A 16,150-nucleotide genomic window follows, 5' to 3' on the forward strand; every position below is an offset into this window, starting at 1 on the left:
TTCCCCGAAACTGCCGCGGTAGCCTCCTCTCGGGTCCTTTAACCCGTAACGCTCAAACCGAGTCTAGCGACTCCCAAGGCCACTTCCCCGACTCTTCTCCTCGGGCAACGAAGCTAGGTAACATCCCTCTACAACTTAGGGAAGTTAGGATCTTCGATGCTTGCTCATATGAGATGTTTATGTGGTTTAAATAAGTCGGATGCATGAAAGCTTGCCTTTTTCCTTCGGATCTACGTCCCCATGCATTTTCATGCACGCACATCCACCATGTCACGTTCACATGTCCACATGATGCTTGTGCCGTGAAGGGAAAGGGTTAGAATCGAGGTAGGGGAGACACTCAAGCCACGGTTAGACCATGGGAGCCCACGGCCTAGGTCCAAAGGAGGGGACCCGGGGGCTCTCTTGGTCCCTCCGGGGCTTGATCGGCCTCCTCTTCCCCGAAACTTGTCGGTTCCCGTGTTATTATCATTGTTCGTCGCATGAGGTTTATTAGTATGGCGGGAATAGGCTTAGATCGGGACCGGAGAACCTCCCTTGACTCGTGTGAGCCAAGAGGACTCACGGCCATCCTTGGAGAATTATGGCCGAGAGACCCCTTGGACCACACGGGTCTAAGGTGGCTTCCCCCTTTCCGAAATGAGCCGGTTCCCTCGTTTCTCGCTTTCCCATCGTATGAGTCGATGCCGTTTTTACGGATTTCGTTATATTACGTGTTATATGTACTTGTTTGTGTGTTCGTTTGCGTTCAAGAGACCCGGACGGCGTCGATTTTCTTTTGTTTTATTGAAATAGATTTCATTCTTGAGTTTAAGCGTATTATGCATGTAAGACATGATCGGAATCGTCCCTCGGAATTGATTGTATCCATTTTTTTACATTGTTCCCGATGGCCATGTGATAACTAAATGATAAGTATGTTGGTCTTGGATAATTTCCTATCAAAACCATAATAATTATATGAAATCACTACCAATGAATAATTTTCACAAACGGGAAAATGGGACGAATCATTCGGCTAATTAAATCACTTGGACTAAATAATTGGGCTAATCAATCCTCAATTTGTAAACGTATCGACGATTTACGGAATGGCGAGAATGCCCTTTTTCATCAAAATCCACAATTTCAAAATACCGAGATACGTAACACGAGTAGAGTTGATGTCTAGGGAATACTCACATACCGTGACTCGAGTCCGGGCCCAATTTGAGGCGACCCGGGTCGGGGTACGAGAGTCCTCCTTAGACCCCTTCGTGTAACGCGATCTCCAATTTGCATACGAACATCACAATTTTATCGTCCAATGGCATAACCGTCATTCTGTGATTCACCGATACCCTAGGCGCTAGAGAGTCGGAAACACCTCGATCTATGGACGAAAAAGGGCTACCCGTTCGGGTGCGAGTCTCATTCGCACGACCCATTCCGTCCACTTTCGGTGTTTCTATCTCCCTATCGTAGATTCGTTGGGGAGTATTTTATTTCAGTTACAAAACACAAAGAACCGGACTAATCATACATCCGGCCTAATCAAACACTAGGTAATGGATAGGCGGAATGATAGATTCCAACCTAGAGTCAAAACACGAGTTTGGCTAATTCGGTGGAACCGCAGTGACACTTAACTGAATAAGAGTCATAAAACAAACACACACATGTAATTGGCTTAGAACCTTATCCTAGCCCGCCCTCTATGTTTGCCTAGGTTAGATGCATTGTTTGCCAATCAACCACGGGTAATAACTGATTAAATCACGTACATTCGACGTAATACACCACTTGTCTATATTCACCGACAATTGTCAGTTGTTGTCTGTATTGTGTCAGTTTTATCAGTTTTCTTCTGTTTTTTCTTTGCATATGATGATTTATCGCGATTCGGGCCCGAGCCCATAGGTTACGTGTTACACGGGGTCCAATGCCCCAAGCCATCGAACACGAGGTCCAACGCCTCCTAATTCATAGAGCGCGTGCAACCCGAGTGCGGAGTGGGATCTAGCCTCGATTCACCGTTACACTCCGAACACGGCCTATGTGGAAGGCAATTTGGATTGGGCGTGTGAAACGGATCTAGATATCACCCGGGAGCTTGATCGGCCCAACGGTCACAATGGGAATCAACCGATTCTCCTGCAAACCTTGGATCGATCGGACCCGACCCCCGGCTCCTTGAGCCCGCGTTGCCTTAATTCATTTATCGGTTATTCAAAATACACGGTGAGCCGGAGCGAAATAGTGGCCCAATGCAAACCGATCGGGATCCATTCACTTATTCCGTTATACTTTGTAATTGTTCGAGAGAACATTGTGAGGATTCTATTTGTATGTTCATTCATCTCCTTGTAAGGATCCCCGATCGGTGAGCGAGAGGTCCGAGTGCTGGATCGGTTAAGCTGGTCTATCGCCACCAAAGGGTGAGTAAGCTTGGATACTCGTGGTTTCGGTTCACGCAGGAAATCAACTATCACGGTTCGATGAACTGTAACGCTAAGATAGTGAACCGACTCCTCGATGCACAAGCCTACTCATCTTTCGGACTCTTGGCCCAACTTGATCAATTCATCGAATTTACGGTGTCAAAACGGGCGAGTCGAGCGCAACTCTAAATCACACGGTAAATAAACAAAATGGCAAGCCTAGCAAGCTAGAGTACCGAGAGGGCGTGCGGGATATAGGCCCGCACGTAATAGAACCCCCGAGTTCGGAATTTCCGGTTCCGTACGACCATTGCCTTAGCATTTAGGTGTACCCCGTACCCCTAGACCCGGGTAACTTGCCGGCCCTCGACCTTCGGGTCGTAAAATGGCAAGTGGCGACTCCTTCTCACGTGCGTCCGTCGCGCGTCCCCGGGAAGGTGAACATTCCCAAGCCGATTTTGCTTAGGCGCGCGCATGCGTGCCCCGACGAGATGAAATTCGGGTGCGCACAGCTTGGCGACTCCGCTGGGGACTTTACTTAGAGGGTTCGGGCTCATTCCCGCTTGCTTTGTTTGCTTGTTTATTTACCGCTTTCCGCACCTCCCGCCTATCTACTTTACGCACTCTTATTTCCCGTACATGCATTGCACATCATACTAGCTTCTTAGGAACTTTGTCCGACATCCCACGGGCACCAATATAGGAAGCTAGGTTAGTCAGAGGTTCCGAGTAAGGGAACGGATCGAGTCGGCTATGCCACCGAACCGGCCCCCAAAGATCCTCGCTCGATTTCAAGGAATTCACACCCTTGAGTCGGGAGCCCCCCATCCCTAGTTAGCGGTTCTCCCAGTAGCACCGAAAACCATGCATACACAGGGACCGTCATGCTGGACCAACTTTTACCTCCATGCCGTCAACCGACCCAAAAGTCGAGTCCTTGAGTCGGCCCGTATTTTTTTTTTAGGACGGGCATTTTGTTGTTTTTGCAAGAAAGAGCGATGTACACTGTAAAGAACACAACTATAGTTTATCTTTCCGCACTGCATACATCTTTTCAAAAAAAAAATTAGGACATTGCATTGATTTGATTCTAAAAACGTTAAGCCGGCATCTCCTCCATCTAGGTAAGGATGGACCGCCCGGCTCCCGGTCTTAGGCTCGAAGCGATCACGCCACCGAGGCAAGACATCATGCGCATCTGGAGGACTCTCCAACCGGTGGACCACGCATTCATCCAGGGCATCATCGGAGACGTGGTTATGCTCACCGAGACCCCGGTGGACTGGATCTTCATGAGGACCGCCGCCGAATTTTGGGATCCCGAGCATGCAGTATTCAACTTCCAGGCAACGGAGCTAGCGCCTACGATCGAGGAATACACGACACTCATCCAGAGGCCTACGCCCACGACCCACGGCATCTTCGTGCCGAATCCGTTCACCACCGCCTAGGGTCAACTCTCCACCCTTCTCCACATACCCGCTCAAGACTTCCACGAGGAGCTTCATCAAAGGTGGGATCAAGGCATCCGGATCGCATGGCTCTCCGACTGGACGCTCCTCCGCGCAATGACGCCTACAACGGCTTCCTATCAGCACGATGCCTGCCATGGATTCCTACTCTTGATTTTTGGCACTCTCCTGTTTCCGTACTCGCCGAACCTCATTGACGGGGCTATAGCCCAAGTCGTCCTCCAAGCGGTGGGAGGCCATAGTTATGTGGAGGCTTTATTGGCCGAGACCGTCCGGTCTCTTGACTATGTAAGGGAGGTTCGGCGCGGCAAGATGAGGGGATCCCCGCACCTACTTCAGATTTGGCTTCTCGCCCATATCCGCCCCTTTTGCTCATCACATCCGTTCTCCTACATCGCCGACGAGCGTTCGCTGATCGAGCGCTTGGTACCGATTATCCCACCTCCCGAGCACAGTTTCTCGGAATGGAGGCGCTTTTGGCGTGAATTGACGCTCGCGCGCTTCTTATGGGTCGCTCGATGGAACCCCGGCGGCCCCATGGTCACAGGATGTCCCGGGATTGTGGGAGTCCCCCTTCTCAGCCATTTGGGGAGCACACTCATATTCCCGGGCCGGGTAATCAGACAGCTCGGCGGCCTACAGGACGTTCCCGCCGAGGCGGATCGCCTACCATTCCGCATCCAGTGGGCCGACTCTACATCCATAGCCCCCGCAAGATTCCTGCAGATTCGAGAGATTCGTCGCCAACGGGATGCAAGCATCATACAACGTCTGTACTTCCCCGAACACCCCACCGACGACGAGCGAGTCTTCGCCGCCACTTCAGCATACGTGGCTCAGTTCTACGCACGGGGATTGGCATCGCCGCGGCCGTCCCATGCCGCCCCGACTCCCCGCGCTGCGTCCACCCTCGCCCCCGAAGCCGAGAGTTCCATCCAAGCGGCCATGCACACGGAGCTACGAGCCATCAGGGAGGAACGGGATAGGCTACATTGCGAGCTTGTTGACTCCCGCGCAGAGGTCGCGGACTACAGGGAGCTTCAGACACAGCTGACTCGAGCACGCGCCCGGGTCGCACACCTAGATCGGGAGATGGCCCGTTTGAGCGCGGAATTGGATCGAGTGCACAAAAGGGCGCGCAACCTTGCCCACCCCTAGGATTAGTGAACGCGCCCATTTTTGCCCTCGCTTGGACCAACGCTGCTTTCAAGCGGCCACCGAGGGCAAAGGGATGTCGGCTTTACGTTTATGTTCCTTTCTTTTCCGTCGTGTGTTCTATTTTGTAAAACTATGGAATTCGAAGCTAATCAATGTGATGACATTAGTATTTTGAAAACTCATGCATCTCATACATCTTGTCATTTTACTTATTTCGCACTTATCGTTTGAGACATCGATGCTTGCCCTTACACATTCTTGGAATTTAGGTGATCACAACTGGCGACACACCGTTACCCGACTCGCCAGCGTCTCAGAATGGCGGAAGGAGATCATGTCGATATCTCCGAAGAAGTCAACCCATCAGTTCCGACTCTCTCTCAACCACCTCCAACACATGCTCCACTGCCTCTCACTCCCGCAGGCACACTCCCGGCGTATTCCGGCGCCCTTCCAACACATCTCCCGCCCCCGGCGTCTTCAGGGGCGCCTCTGCCACCGGCCTCATTAACTTCCGCCGTCACTGACGACCAAGCCCGCATTACGGCACTCGAGGGCACGGTCAATCAGATGGTCGCCAACATGACAGAACTGCTCGCTCTACTTAGAGGGCCGAACCGTGCCTCCTCGAGCTCCACGCCTCCACCGGGACAAGGGCCGACGACTGAGCCGACTCCCCGGATTCCGCCAACTTAGGCCCCGGAAGACTCGGAAGCACCCCCGCCGCCAACTTTGCACGCGTCCATGGCTCATCTTGTCACCGGCCCGTATCCGCCACCACCGGCCCCCACGGCCGTCCCTCTTCCACCGGCAACCTTCCTATCCTCGGAACACATTTTATCCGCGCCTCCGCCTGTCTCCATGCCGGCCCCAGCCATGGCCTACGCAATACCTCCGCCGATGGTTTTCTCAGCGCCCAGTGCACCTGTCCCGACTCATCTTCAAGCCGCGGAGCTCCCTTCCTATCCGTCTCTACATCCTCACGTCGGCCTCTCCTACCAGGCACCACCCCCCGTAGACACCACCTTCCACGAATCGGGCACGCCGACTCATGAAGCCCAGTTCGCCTCGCCGACGCATTTCTTCCCCGAGGCTGACACAGAACAAGAACGAAGGCTTAAGAGGATGGAAGAAACGATAAGGGCCCTACAAGCGGGTGACGCTCGTCCCGATGCGCGCTATAGCGACTGCAGCCTATTCCCGGCTATGCGGCTGCCCCCGAAGTTCAAGATCCCGGAATTCAAGACTTATGAGGGCACGACGGATCCGCGCCACCATCTCCGCCACTACCGGGGGAAGATGCTGCAATATTGGGAATACGAGGAGTTTGTCATCCATTCCTTCCAAGACAGCTTGTCGGGATCGGCCCTCAACTGGTTCATGTCACTGAAGGCTGACGACATCCCGACGTGGGAGGATCTCTCCCGGAAGTTCACCGACCAATACCGATATTGCACGGAAGCACCTCCCACCCTCCTGGAGTTAAGCACCAAAGAGATGGCGAGGGGCCAAAAGTTCGAAGAGTATGCCGCCAAATGGCGTGCCCAAGCCGCAAAGCACATTCCCCCGATCAGCGAGGCGCAACAGATCCAATTGTTCCACTCCACACTGAGAGGAGTGTACTATTCGCACCTGTTGGCACACACTTCGTCATTTTCCGACCTCATCGAGGGCGGGAAGAAGTTGGATTTGGGCATCAAGCTCGGAAGGATGGAGGACCCCACCAGCAAAGGAGAGGAGTCGTCGAAGAAGGTCCCCGTGACATCGTCGTCTTCAAGCGGGAGAAGGGGAAAGGAAGTTACAGTGAATACCGTCAACACGGCCCAACAGCTCCCTCAGCAATATTCGATGAACTACACGGCGGCGCCTCCCACGGCCCCCTCCTACGCCCCGCAAGCACCTCAATACCGGCCTCAAGCCTCTACCCAACCAATCTATTACTCAACGCTACCGCCTCCCCCCCCATCTACGGTGCCGTCGCCCGTCGTCCACCATTATGCCCCTACTTTGTCCCAAGCCCCTCAATACCAACCTCCAGTTCCTAGGACTTCTCAGCCGACACAGCGAGTCCCGCCCCCACAAAGTCAACAGGGCGGTACAGCACAACCACAACCCCGCCGACAATACCCGGCCCTACCGGTTCCGCTTTCCCATATCTACCGGCAAATTCGCGATAAGATCGGGACAATAGCGCTCGGCCCAAGCTTCGATCCAACTATCCAAGATCAAAGCAAGCAGTGCGAATACCATCGGGGTGCACCAGGGCACACCCTGGACACTTGTTGGAGATTGAGAGAGAGGATCCAGGAGATGATTGATGCGAAGGAGCTCGTATTCAATGCTGTAAGGCCTCCGAACGTACAGGCCAGTCCTCTCCCCGACCATGGACCGGCTCCGAGGCCCTCCATCAACATGATCACCCTATGCACATCAGGGAAGGGTGAAGGCGAGCAAGGCTGTCCCTCCCCCTTCATGATCGAGTACGTACCCGCAGAAGTCGCGGTCGGGTTCACCGGGACCGGCGCACCTCCTGCCCCGTTCGTCATAGATATTCCCGCCCAAGAGCCATACTCGGACGATAAGGTCCCCAGGACCTACGAGGGTGGTGTCGGGAACCTCGAGCAACAATTCGGCGTCATGGGCATAACCCGCTCGGGACGGCTGTATGAGAACCCGGCAGTCGCGGACAAAGGAAAGGCGCCTGCAATGGGAATCAAAGCCGCGCCCGAAGCCTCGCCTACTCCGCCCAAGGAAGTGACAGAAGAGGAGGCCGAAGCCTTCATAAAAGTCATCAAAGCGAGCGACTACAAGGTGGTGGAGCAGATGGCCAAATCTCCGGCCCATATCTCATTGCTCGCCCTCCTACTCAACTCGGGACCTCATAGGGAGGCCCTCGTGCGGGTCCTGACGGCCGCGCAAGTCCCCAAAGGGACGCCCCGGACCGGATAGAGGAAACCATCAACACCATTTTCTTCAATACCATCTCGTTCTCGGACGATAAGCTCCCCTCCGAAGGATGCGCGCACTTCCGGGCACTGCACATCTTTTGTAAATGCAACAACCATATCGTTGGCCGAGTCATGATCGACAACGGTTCCGCACTCAACGTATGCCCGGTAACCACTTTGAAGCAGATGAATGTGGACCTCAACCGCATCCGTCCTAGCAAAACAGCGGTCCGAGCCTTCGATGGTTCGAGAAGAGAGGTAAACGGTGAGATCGACCTCCTCATAGATATCGGCCCATGCTCCTTCAGCGTCACATTCCAAGTGTTGGATATCCCGAACGCCTTCAGCCTACTCCTTGGAAGGCCTTGGATCCACTCGGCAGGCGCCATTCCGTCCTCGCTACACCAGAAGGTGAAATTCATCGTCGAGGAGAAAATCATCACGGTCAAAGGGGAGGAGGATTACGCCATCTACAAGGAGACGGCGGTCCCTTACATCAGCGTCGGGGACGACGAAAATCTGCCATTCCACTCCTTTGAGACCGTCTCCGTTATTCGGGATTACGGAAAGATCGGGCCGTCCCGCGTCGACAGCATGATAGGGAAGGTCCTTCTGCGCCACAATTACATTCCCGGCACTGGAATTGGGGCGCATGGACAAGGAATCAACCGCCCCATTGAAGTTGAGGAATACAAGCATAGGAGGGGACTTGGCTTTCGCCCCTCTTGCCGCGAAATCATTGAGGCCCGCCGGGGCAACCACCTCCACCGCCTCGCCACGCACTATGGTAGGCTCCACAGGGGCTTCCCAGTCCCCCCGCTATCACATTTCTTCCCCGGGCCTCCACTCATCATCGGAAGCACCTCTGACGGCCCTTCCTCGGACTTCGACGACACGACCGACGCCTTGCCAACCGTGTATGCCGTCACCGAGGAGATTCCTTCAGGGGTTCACATCCGCCCGGCGCAGGAAGACGAGGAGCTTAACAACTGGACCTCAGTCATGCGCTACTCGACTGTGATCGCCGATGTGTAAGATTTATCTATGCATGAGATGTTTTCCGCGTGCCGGCGTAGCCATAGGCCACACGACGGAAAAGGGAACTCTGTTATGGCTTCGTGATCCTCACTATCAATGAATTCCCTATACGCTCTTTTTTGAATCCTTGTCTATTCCACTCTCTCTTCCTTACTCTTTTGTTCATATCATTCTAAATTTTTCTAAGACGATTCTTCCAATTCTCTAGGCTCCACTCGAATCCAAATCTTCGACGCGTTGATTCGAACCCATCCGAAGAACGTCTCGGAGAGCCCGGACCCATATACTTCGAGGAAGGGCTCGACGGAGACAGTCTAGTGCTTGAGATAGAAGAGAGTTCGCGCCGCCTCGAGGATCGCCAACTCACCTCGCTCGAGCCGACAGAAGAGATCAACGTGGGCACTGAAGAGGAACCCCGCGTCCTAAAGATCGGTACGAGTCTCGACCCAACACAACGGGTCCGAATGATCGATTTCCTGACGAGATATCAAGAAGTCTTTGCCTGGTCCTACGCCGACATGCCGGGACTAGACCCCTCGATAGTAAAGCGCTTCCTCCCGTTAGCCACCGAGAAGTTCCCGCCCAAGCGGCAACAATTGCGACGGCAACGGGCAAGCCTCCTTCTCCGCATCAAGGAGGAGGTTGTCAAGCAGATCAACGCGGGCTTCCTCGAGGTCTGCAATTATTCTGAATGGGTTGCAAACATCGTGCCGGTGGAGAAGAAAGATGGAAGGGTTCGAGTCTGCGTCGACTATCGGGACCTCAATAAGGCCAGCCCCAAGGACAATTTTCCCTTGCCCCACATCGACATACTAGTTGACAACACGGCGCGCCACTCTCAGTTTTCTTTCATGGACGGCTTCTCCGGATACAATCAAATTCGGATGGCCGAGGAAGACAAGATCAAGACGACGTTCACCACCATGTGGGGAACCTTTTGTTATCGCGTCATGCCTTTCGGCCTGAAGAACGCCGGGGCAACTTATCAAAGGGCTATGGTCACGTTGTTCCACGACATGATGCACAAGGAAGTCGAGGTCTACGTCGACGACATGATTGCCAAGTCCAAAGAAGGAGAGGACCACCTCATTAATCTGAAGCGTCTCTTCGATCGTTTAAAGGAGTACAAGCTTCGGCTTAATCCGGCGAAATGCACGTTCGGCGCTCGATCGGGAAAACTACTAGGATTCGTGGTCAGTGAGCGTGGCATCGAAGTAGATCCCGATAAAGTCAAGGCTATCAAAGAACTTCCTCCACCTTCTTCGGTTCGCGAAGTACGAGGCTTCCTGGGACGATTGAATTACATCGCACGATTCATTGCGAACCTGACAGACAAATGCCAACCACTCTTTCGCTTGCTCCGCAAGAACGCGGTGATCGAATGGGACGAAGAATGTCAGGAGGCCTTTGACACCATCAAGGCGTATTTGGCCCAACCGCCGGTTTTGGGCCCGCCTGCACCGGGTCGTCCCCTCGTACTTTACCTAACGGTGCGCCGCCAATCATTAGGGTGCATGTTGGGACAGGAGGAGGAGTCCACACGTACGGAGCGCGCAATCTACTATCTGAGCAAAAAGTTCACCGATGGAGAGTCCAATTACCCAGAAATCGAGAAGATGTGCTGCGCATTGGTGTGGGTCATGCAAAGGCTCCGACAGTACACGCTTTATCATACGGTCCGCTTGCTGTCAAAGGCGGACCCCTTGAAATATTTACTCGACAGTCCCTCCTCCACGCGGAACCTCGCCAAATGGCGTTGTCAGTTGACGGAATATGACATCGTGTACGTGTCCCGCACTTCGGTCAAGGGGCAAGCGATCGCGGATCATTTGGCAGAATTCCCAATTGAAGACCACACACCGATTAATCCCGACTTCCCGGATGAAGGGATTCTCCAAGTAGACGATGAGGGAGAGAAATCGGGGTGGAAGATGTACTTTGACGGCGCCGTCAATTCTACGGGATCAGGTATTGGCGCAGTGCTGATATCCCCGGACGGACACTATTACCCGGTAGCGGCAAAGATCGATTTCCCGTGCACCAATAATGTGGCTGAGTACGAGGCATGTATTCTCGGCCTACAAGCGGCGATTGATTTGAAGGTAAAAGAGCTCGAAGTGTTCGGTGATTCTATGCTCACTATCTTCCAGACATTGGGGCAATGGAAGACAAAAGACGCAAAGCTAGTGCCATATCACGAGTACCTCGAGAAGTTAACCGAGAACTTCGAGGACATCTCGTTCACCTATACCCCGCGCATGACAAATCAATTCGCGGACGTGCTTACAACGCTCGCCTCCATGGTGAGCATCACGAAGGAAAACCTTATCGAACCCCTTGAGATTGAGATAGCCGAAGGGCCGGCACACTGCAACTCAATCGAAGCATCCGAGGCAAAGCCGTGGTATGAAGACATCAAGAACCTTCTACGAACCGGCCAATACCCCCCATTCACCGACCGCCGCGATCGGAAGACTCTCAGACGCCTCGCGATACATTACTTTTTGAGCGGCGAGATACTCTACCGCCGCTCCTTCGACTCCACACTCCTCCGGTGCATCGATGAACACGAATCGCGACGCCTCATGGAGGAAGTGCACGGGGGAAACTGTGGACCCCATATGAACGGTCTCATGCTCGCTAAGAAGATCATGCGCCTGGGCTATTATTGGTCCACCATGGAGACTGATTGTGTGAAACATGTCAGGCATTATCACCGATGTCAGGTTTACGCCGATCAGATCAAAGCGCCGCCCAACGAATTGCGCCCCATGACGGCACCATGGCCTTTTTCAATGTGGGGGATGGATGTGATTGGCCCGATCAACCCCAAGGCGTCTAACGGACACATGTTCATTTTGGTGGCAATTGACTACTTCACCAAGTGGATCGAAGCCGTCACTCTTGCGTCAGTCACCGCAAAGGCCGTGGCCCGTTTTCTCAGACGCGACGTCATCGCCCGATACGGGGTCCCTATGACAATCATCACAGACAACGCCAAGAACCAGAACAACAAGGTCATCGATGAGCTCTGTGCACAATTCAAAATCCGACATCGCAACTTCACCCCGTACCGTCCCCAAATGAACGGTGCGGTGGAAGCGGCGAATAAAAACATCAAAAAGATCATCGAAAAGATGACGGTGAACTACAAGGATTAGCACGAGATGCTCCCCTATGCACTCTTGGCGTACCGTACTTCCATACGGACCTCAACCGGGGCAACCCCGTACTCTCTAGTCTATGGCATGGAGGCCGTCCTCCCAATTGAAGTGGAGATCCCTTCCATGAGGATTCTCGCCGAGGCCGAACTTGAAGAGGCAGAATGGGCAAAGCAGCGATACGAACAGTTGAATTTCATCGATGAAAAGAGGCTGAAAGCACTATGCCACGGACAGTGCAACCAACAAAGAATGGCTCGAGCCTTCAACACCAGAGTTCGCCACCGCGATTTCAACCCCGGCGACCTCGTTTTGAGGAAAGTCCTTCACGTCACGCCGGACTCTCGAGGGAAGTTCTCGTACAAATACGACGGCCCCTTCGTCGTCAAAGAGGTTTTCTCCGGCGGAGCAGTCGTTTTGAGCGACATGGACGGCACTGAAAACGCCCTTCCCGTCAACGCCGACGCCATTAAGAAGTATTATCCGTGAGCATTCGTATATTCTTTATTCTCCGAGCTCCGTGCCCCTTTCATTGTAAGACATTTCCATTTCCGTGGACGAGCTTCAATTCCCACAATCTGTCTAATACTAAGCTTTCTTGAGAGAAAAAAATAAAATTTTCCCGCTAGGTCGAAAACCTCTTCGAGGCGGCCTAGGCAAAAGCTAGGGAACGAGTGACACGACTTAAAATCCCGCAAAGGGGGGGTCGCGGCAAAAGGAGAGCACAAGTCACTTCCTCGCTAGGTCGAAAACCTTTTTGAGGCGGCCTAGGCAAAAGTTAGAGGACTCGAGGGGTGAGATCTCACCCAAACATGGGGGATTGTAGCAAAAGGTGAGCGCTCATGTGGGAAAAATCAAATAAAATGCCCCACTAGGCTATTGCGCATCCCGCGGCCTAGGCAAAAGTTAAGGGACAATGTCGGCTCGACCACGAAAGAAAAGCGACACTTTCCCTGTGAAGCTACACCGAGTAGTTGTTCGGCACTCTCTGACGCAAGCAAACTCTCTTCGACTCTCCAGGCTCGAGACCCGCTTCGAAATGAGGTCGAACCAGCGTATCCTTGACTTGGAGGATCCCATAAGATCCCTCCTTTTACCTTTGCGCACATACTCCACGGGCTATCCGTTTCAAAAAAGAGCCATTCTTCGATAGGGACACGACCACCCTGCAATGGTCACCGATATCAAATCCCCGACACGTCTTTACATAGATTCCTCTTACATATACCCCATTTCGCCGATTTAGTGCAACTGACATCCTTTGTAGGTTTCCCTGCCTCCATGCACAGGTGCGATTGGGAATTCCAAGGGGCATCTCCTTCTGGACGAATGCACGATTGACTTGCGCGACAGATCGGGGTTTCGAACCAAACGGAGGGCATGACAAAGAATCCTCTTGGCTCTAGCTCGAGGGAACGACAAATAACAAGCTCGACTCAGGGCGGGACAATTTGCCTCTGCCAACACCTCCGACACACCACCTAACGCAGATCCCCGCCTCTGCTCCCCCTTGCACATTGTCAACTTTACCGTTTTCCACGGGCTTCGGCCTAGTAACTTTACTGCTTTCCACGGGCTTCGGCCTAGTAACTTTATTGCTTTCCGGACTCCGCCTCCATGGACTTCGCGTCCACTTTACCGCTTTCCACGGGCTTCGGCCTAGTAACTTTACTGCTTTCCACGGGCTTCGGCCTAGTAACTTTACTGCTTTCCACAGGCCTCGGCCTAGTAACTTTATTGCTTTCCGGACTTCGCGTCCACTTTACCGTTTTCCACGGGCTTCGGCCTAGTAACTTTACTGCTTTCCACGGGCTTCGGCCTAGTAACTTTACTGTTTTCCACGGGCTTCGGCCTAGTAACTTTACTGCTTTTCAGGGGCTTCGGCCTTGTAACTCTACTGCTTTCCACGGGTTTCGGCCTAGTAACTTTATTGCTTTCCGGACTCCGCCTCCATGCACTTCGCGTCCACTTTACCGCTTTCCACGGGCTTCGGCCTAGTAACTTTACTGCTTTCCACGGGCTTCGGCCTAGTAACTTTACTGCTTTCCACGGGCCTCGGCCTAGTAACTTTATTGCTTTCCGGACTTCTCGTCCACTTTACCGTTTTCCACGGGCTTCGGCGTAGTAACTTTACTGCTTTCCACGGGCTTCGGCCTAGTAACTTTACTGTTTTTCACGGGCTTCGGCCTAGTAACTTTACTGCTTTTCACGGGCTTCGGCCTTGTAACTCTACTGCTTTCCACGGGTTTCGGCCTAGTAACTTTACTGCTTTCCACGGGCTTCGGCCTAGTAACTTTATTGCTTTCCGGACTTCGCGTCCACTTTACCGTTTTCCACGGGCTTCGGTCTAGTAACTTTACTGCTTTCCACGGGCTTCGGCCTAGTAACTTTACTGTTTTCCACGGGCTTCGGCCTAGTAACTTTACTGCTTTTCACGGGCTTCGGCCTTGTAACTCTACTGCTTTCCACGGGCTTCGGCCTAGTAACTTTATTGCTTTCCGGACTTCGCGTTCACTTTACCGTTTTCCACGGGCTTCGGCCTAGTAACTTTACTGCTTTCCACGGGCTTCTGCCTAGTAACTTTACTGCGTTCCACGGGCTTCGGCCTAGTAACTTTATTGCTTTCCGGATTTCGCGTCCACTTTACCGTTTTCCACGGGCTTCGGCCTAGTAACTTTACTGCTTTCCACGGGCTTCGGCCTAGTAACTTTACTGCTTTCCACGGGCTTTGGCCTAGTGACTTTACTGCTTTCCACGGGCTTCGGCCTAGTAGCTTTACTGTTTTCCACGGGCTTCGGCCTAGTAACTTTACTGCTTTCCACGGGCTTCGGCCTAGTAACTTTATTGCTTTCAGGACTTTGCGTCCCCGGACTTCGCGTCCGGTTGACTGCTTTCAGGACTTCGCGTCCGGTTTACTGCTTTCAGGACTTCGCGTCCGGTTTACTGCTTTTAGGACTTCGCGTCCCCGGACTTTGCGTCCGGTTCATTGCTTTCAGGACTTCGCGTCCGGTTCATTGCTTTCAGGACTCCGCGTCCCCGGACTTTGCGTCCGGTTCAGTGCTTTCAGGACTTCGCGTCCGGTTTACTGCTTTCAAGACTTCGCGTCCTCGGACTTCGCGTCCATTTTACTGCTTTTCAGACTACGCGTCCACTTTACCGCTTTCCGGACTTCACATCCACATTTACTGCTTTCCGGACCTCTCGTCCACTTTACTGCTTTCTGCGGGCTTCGGCCCTTCACCTACCACTTCACATTCCCCAAACCCCGCTCACACTACTATCTCATGACAGGGGGGGCGAGCTACCACAGAAAACGACGATAGAAGCGGCCGCCGGGACCAAAAGGGTGCCTCTCATGGTCTTTGGCTACATCCTCTAACTGAGCATGCAACCAAAGAGGGGCAAGCTGTCAGCGCCCCATTTTGGCCCACCGGCTTCCCACACGAGGATTCCCGACCGAAGCCCGGGACACTATTCATCACCCGGCAATCAGAGGCAAATAGGCGGGCACGGGGTCATGAGCAATAGGAGAAAGAGCTAGGTCACTGAGAAAAGCGGAGGAAAGCCATCAGAATGAACGAACGAACAAGGAATTCCCCAAAACGACGGGGCTGGCACTGTGGCACTATTCATCATCGAGTCACCGAAGCACCAAAAGGTGCCCAATATGGGACTCCAAAAATCCCTCCCAGTGCCAAAGTGACCAACAACACGTCTGGACGTGTTTCCGGGGCAAGCCACATGTGTCGAGACACCCCGATCGCTCACGGACGCCTTTTCTAACAGAGCTCCCGAGGCCCGCTCCATCGACAAGCAGACGGCCCTCCAAAACGGGCCTATAGGCACCCAGGGACCACCAAGGTCGGGGAACAAGCTTCAAATGACCTTCCGGAACTCGGCTTGGTTTCCCGAGGAACGTTTCAGTGGTCACGAACGTCTCCCGGCGAGCCTTC

This window comes from Punica granatum, chromosome 3 (assembly GCF_007655135.1).
Source record: "Punica granatum isolate Tunisia-2019 chromosome 3, ASM765513v2, whole genome shotgun sequence".
NCBI lineage: Eukaryota > Viridiplantae > Streptophyta > Magnoliopsida > Myrtales > Lythraceae > Punica > Punica granatum.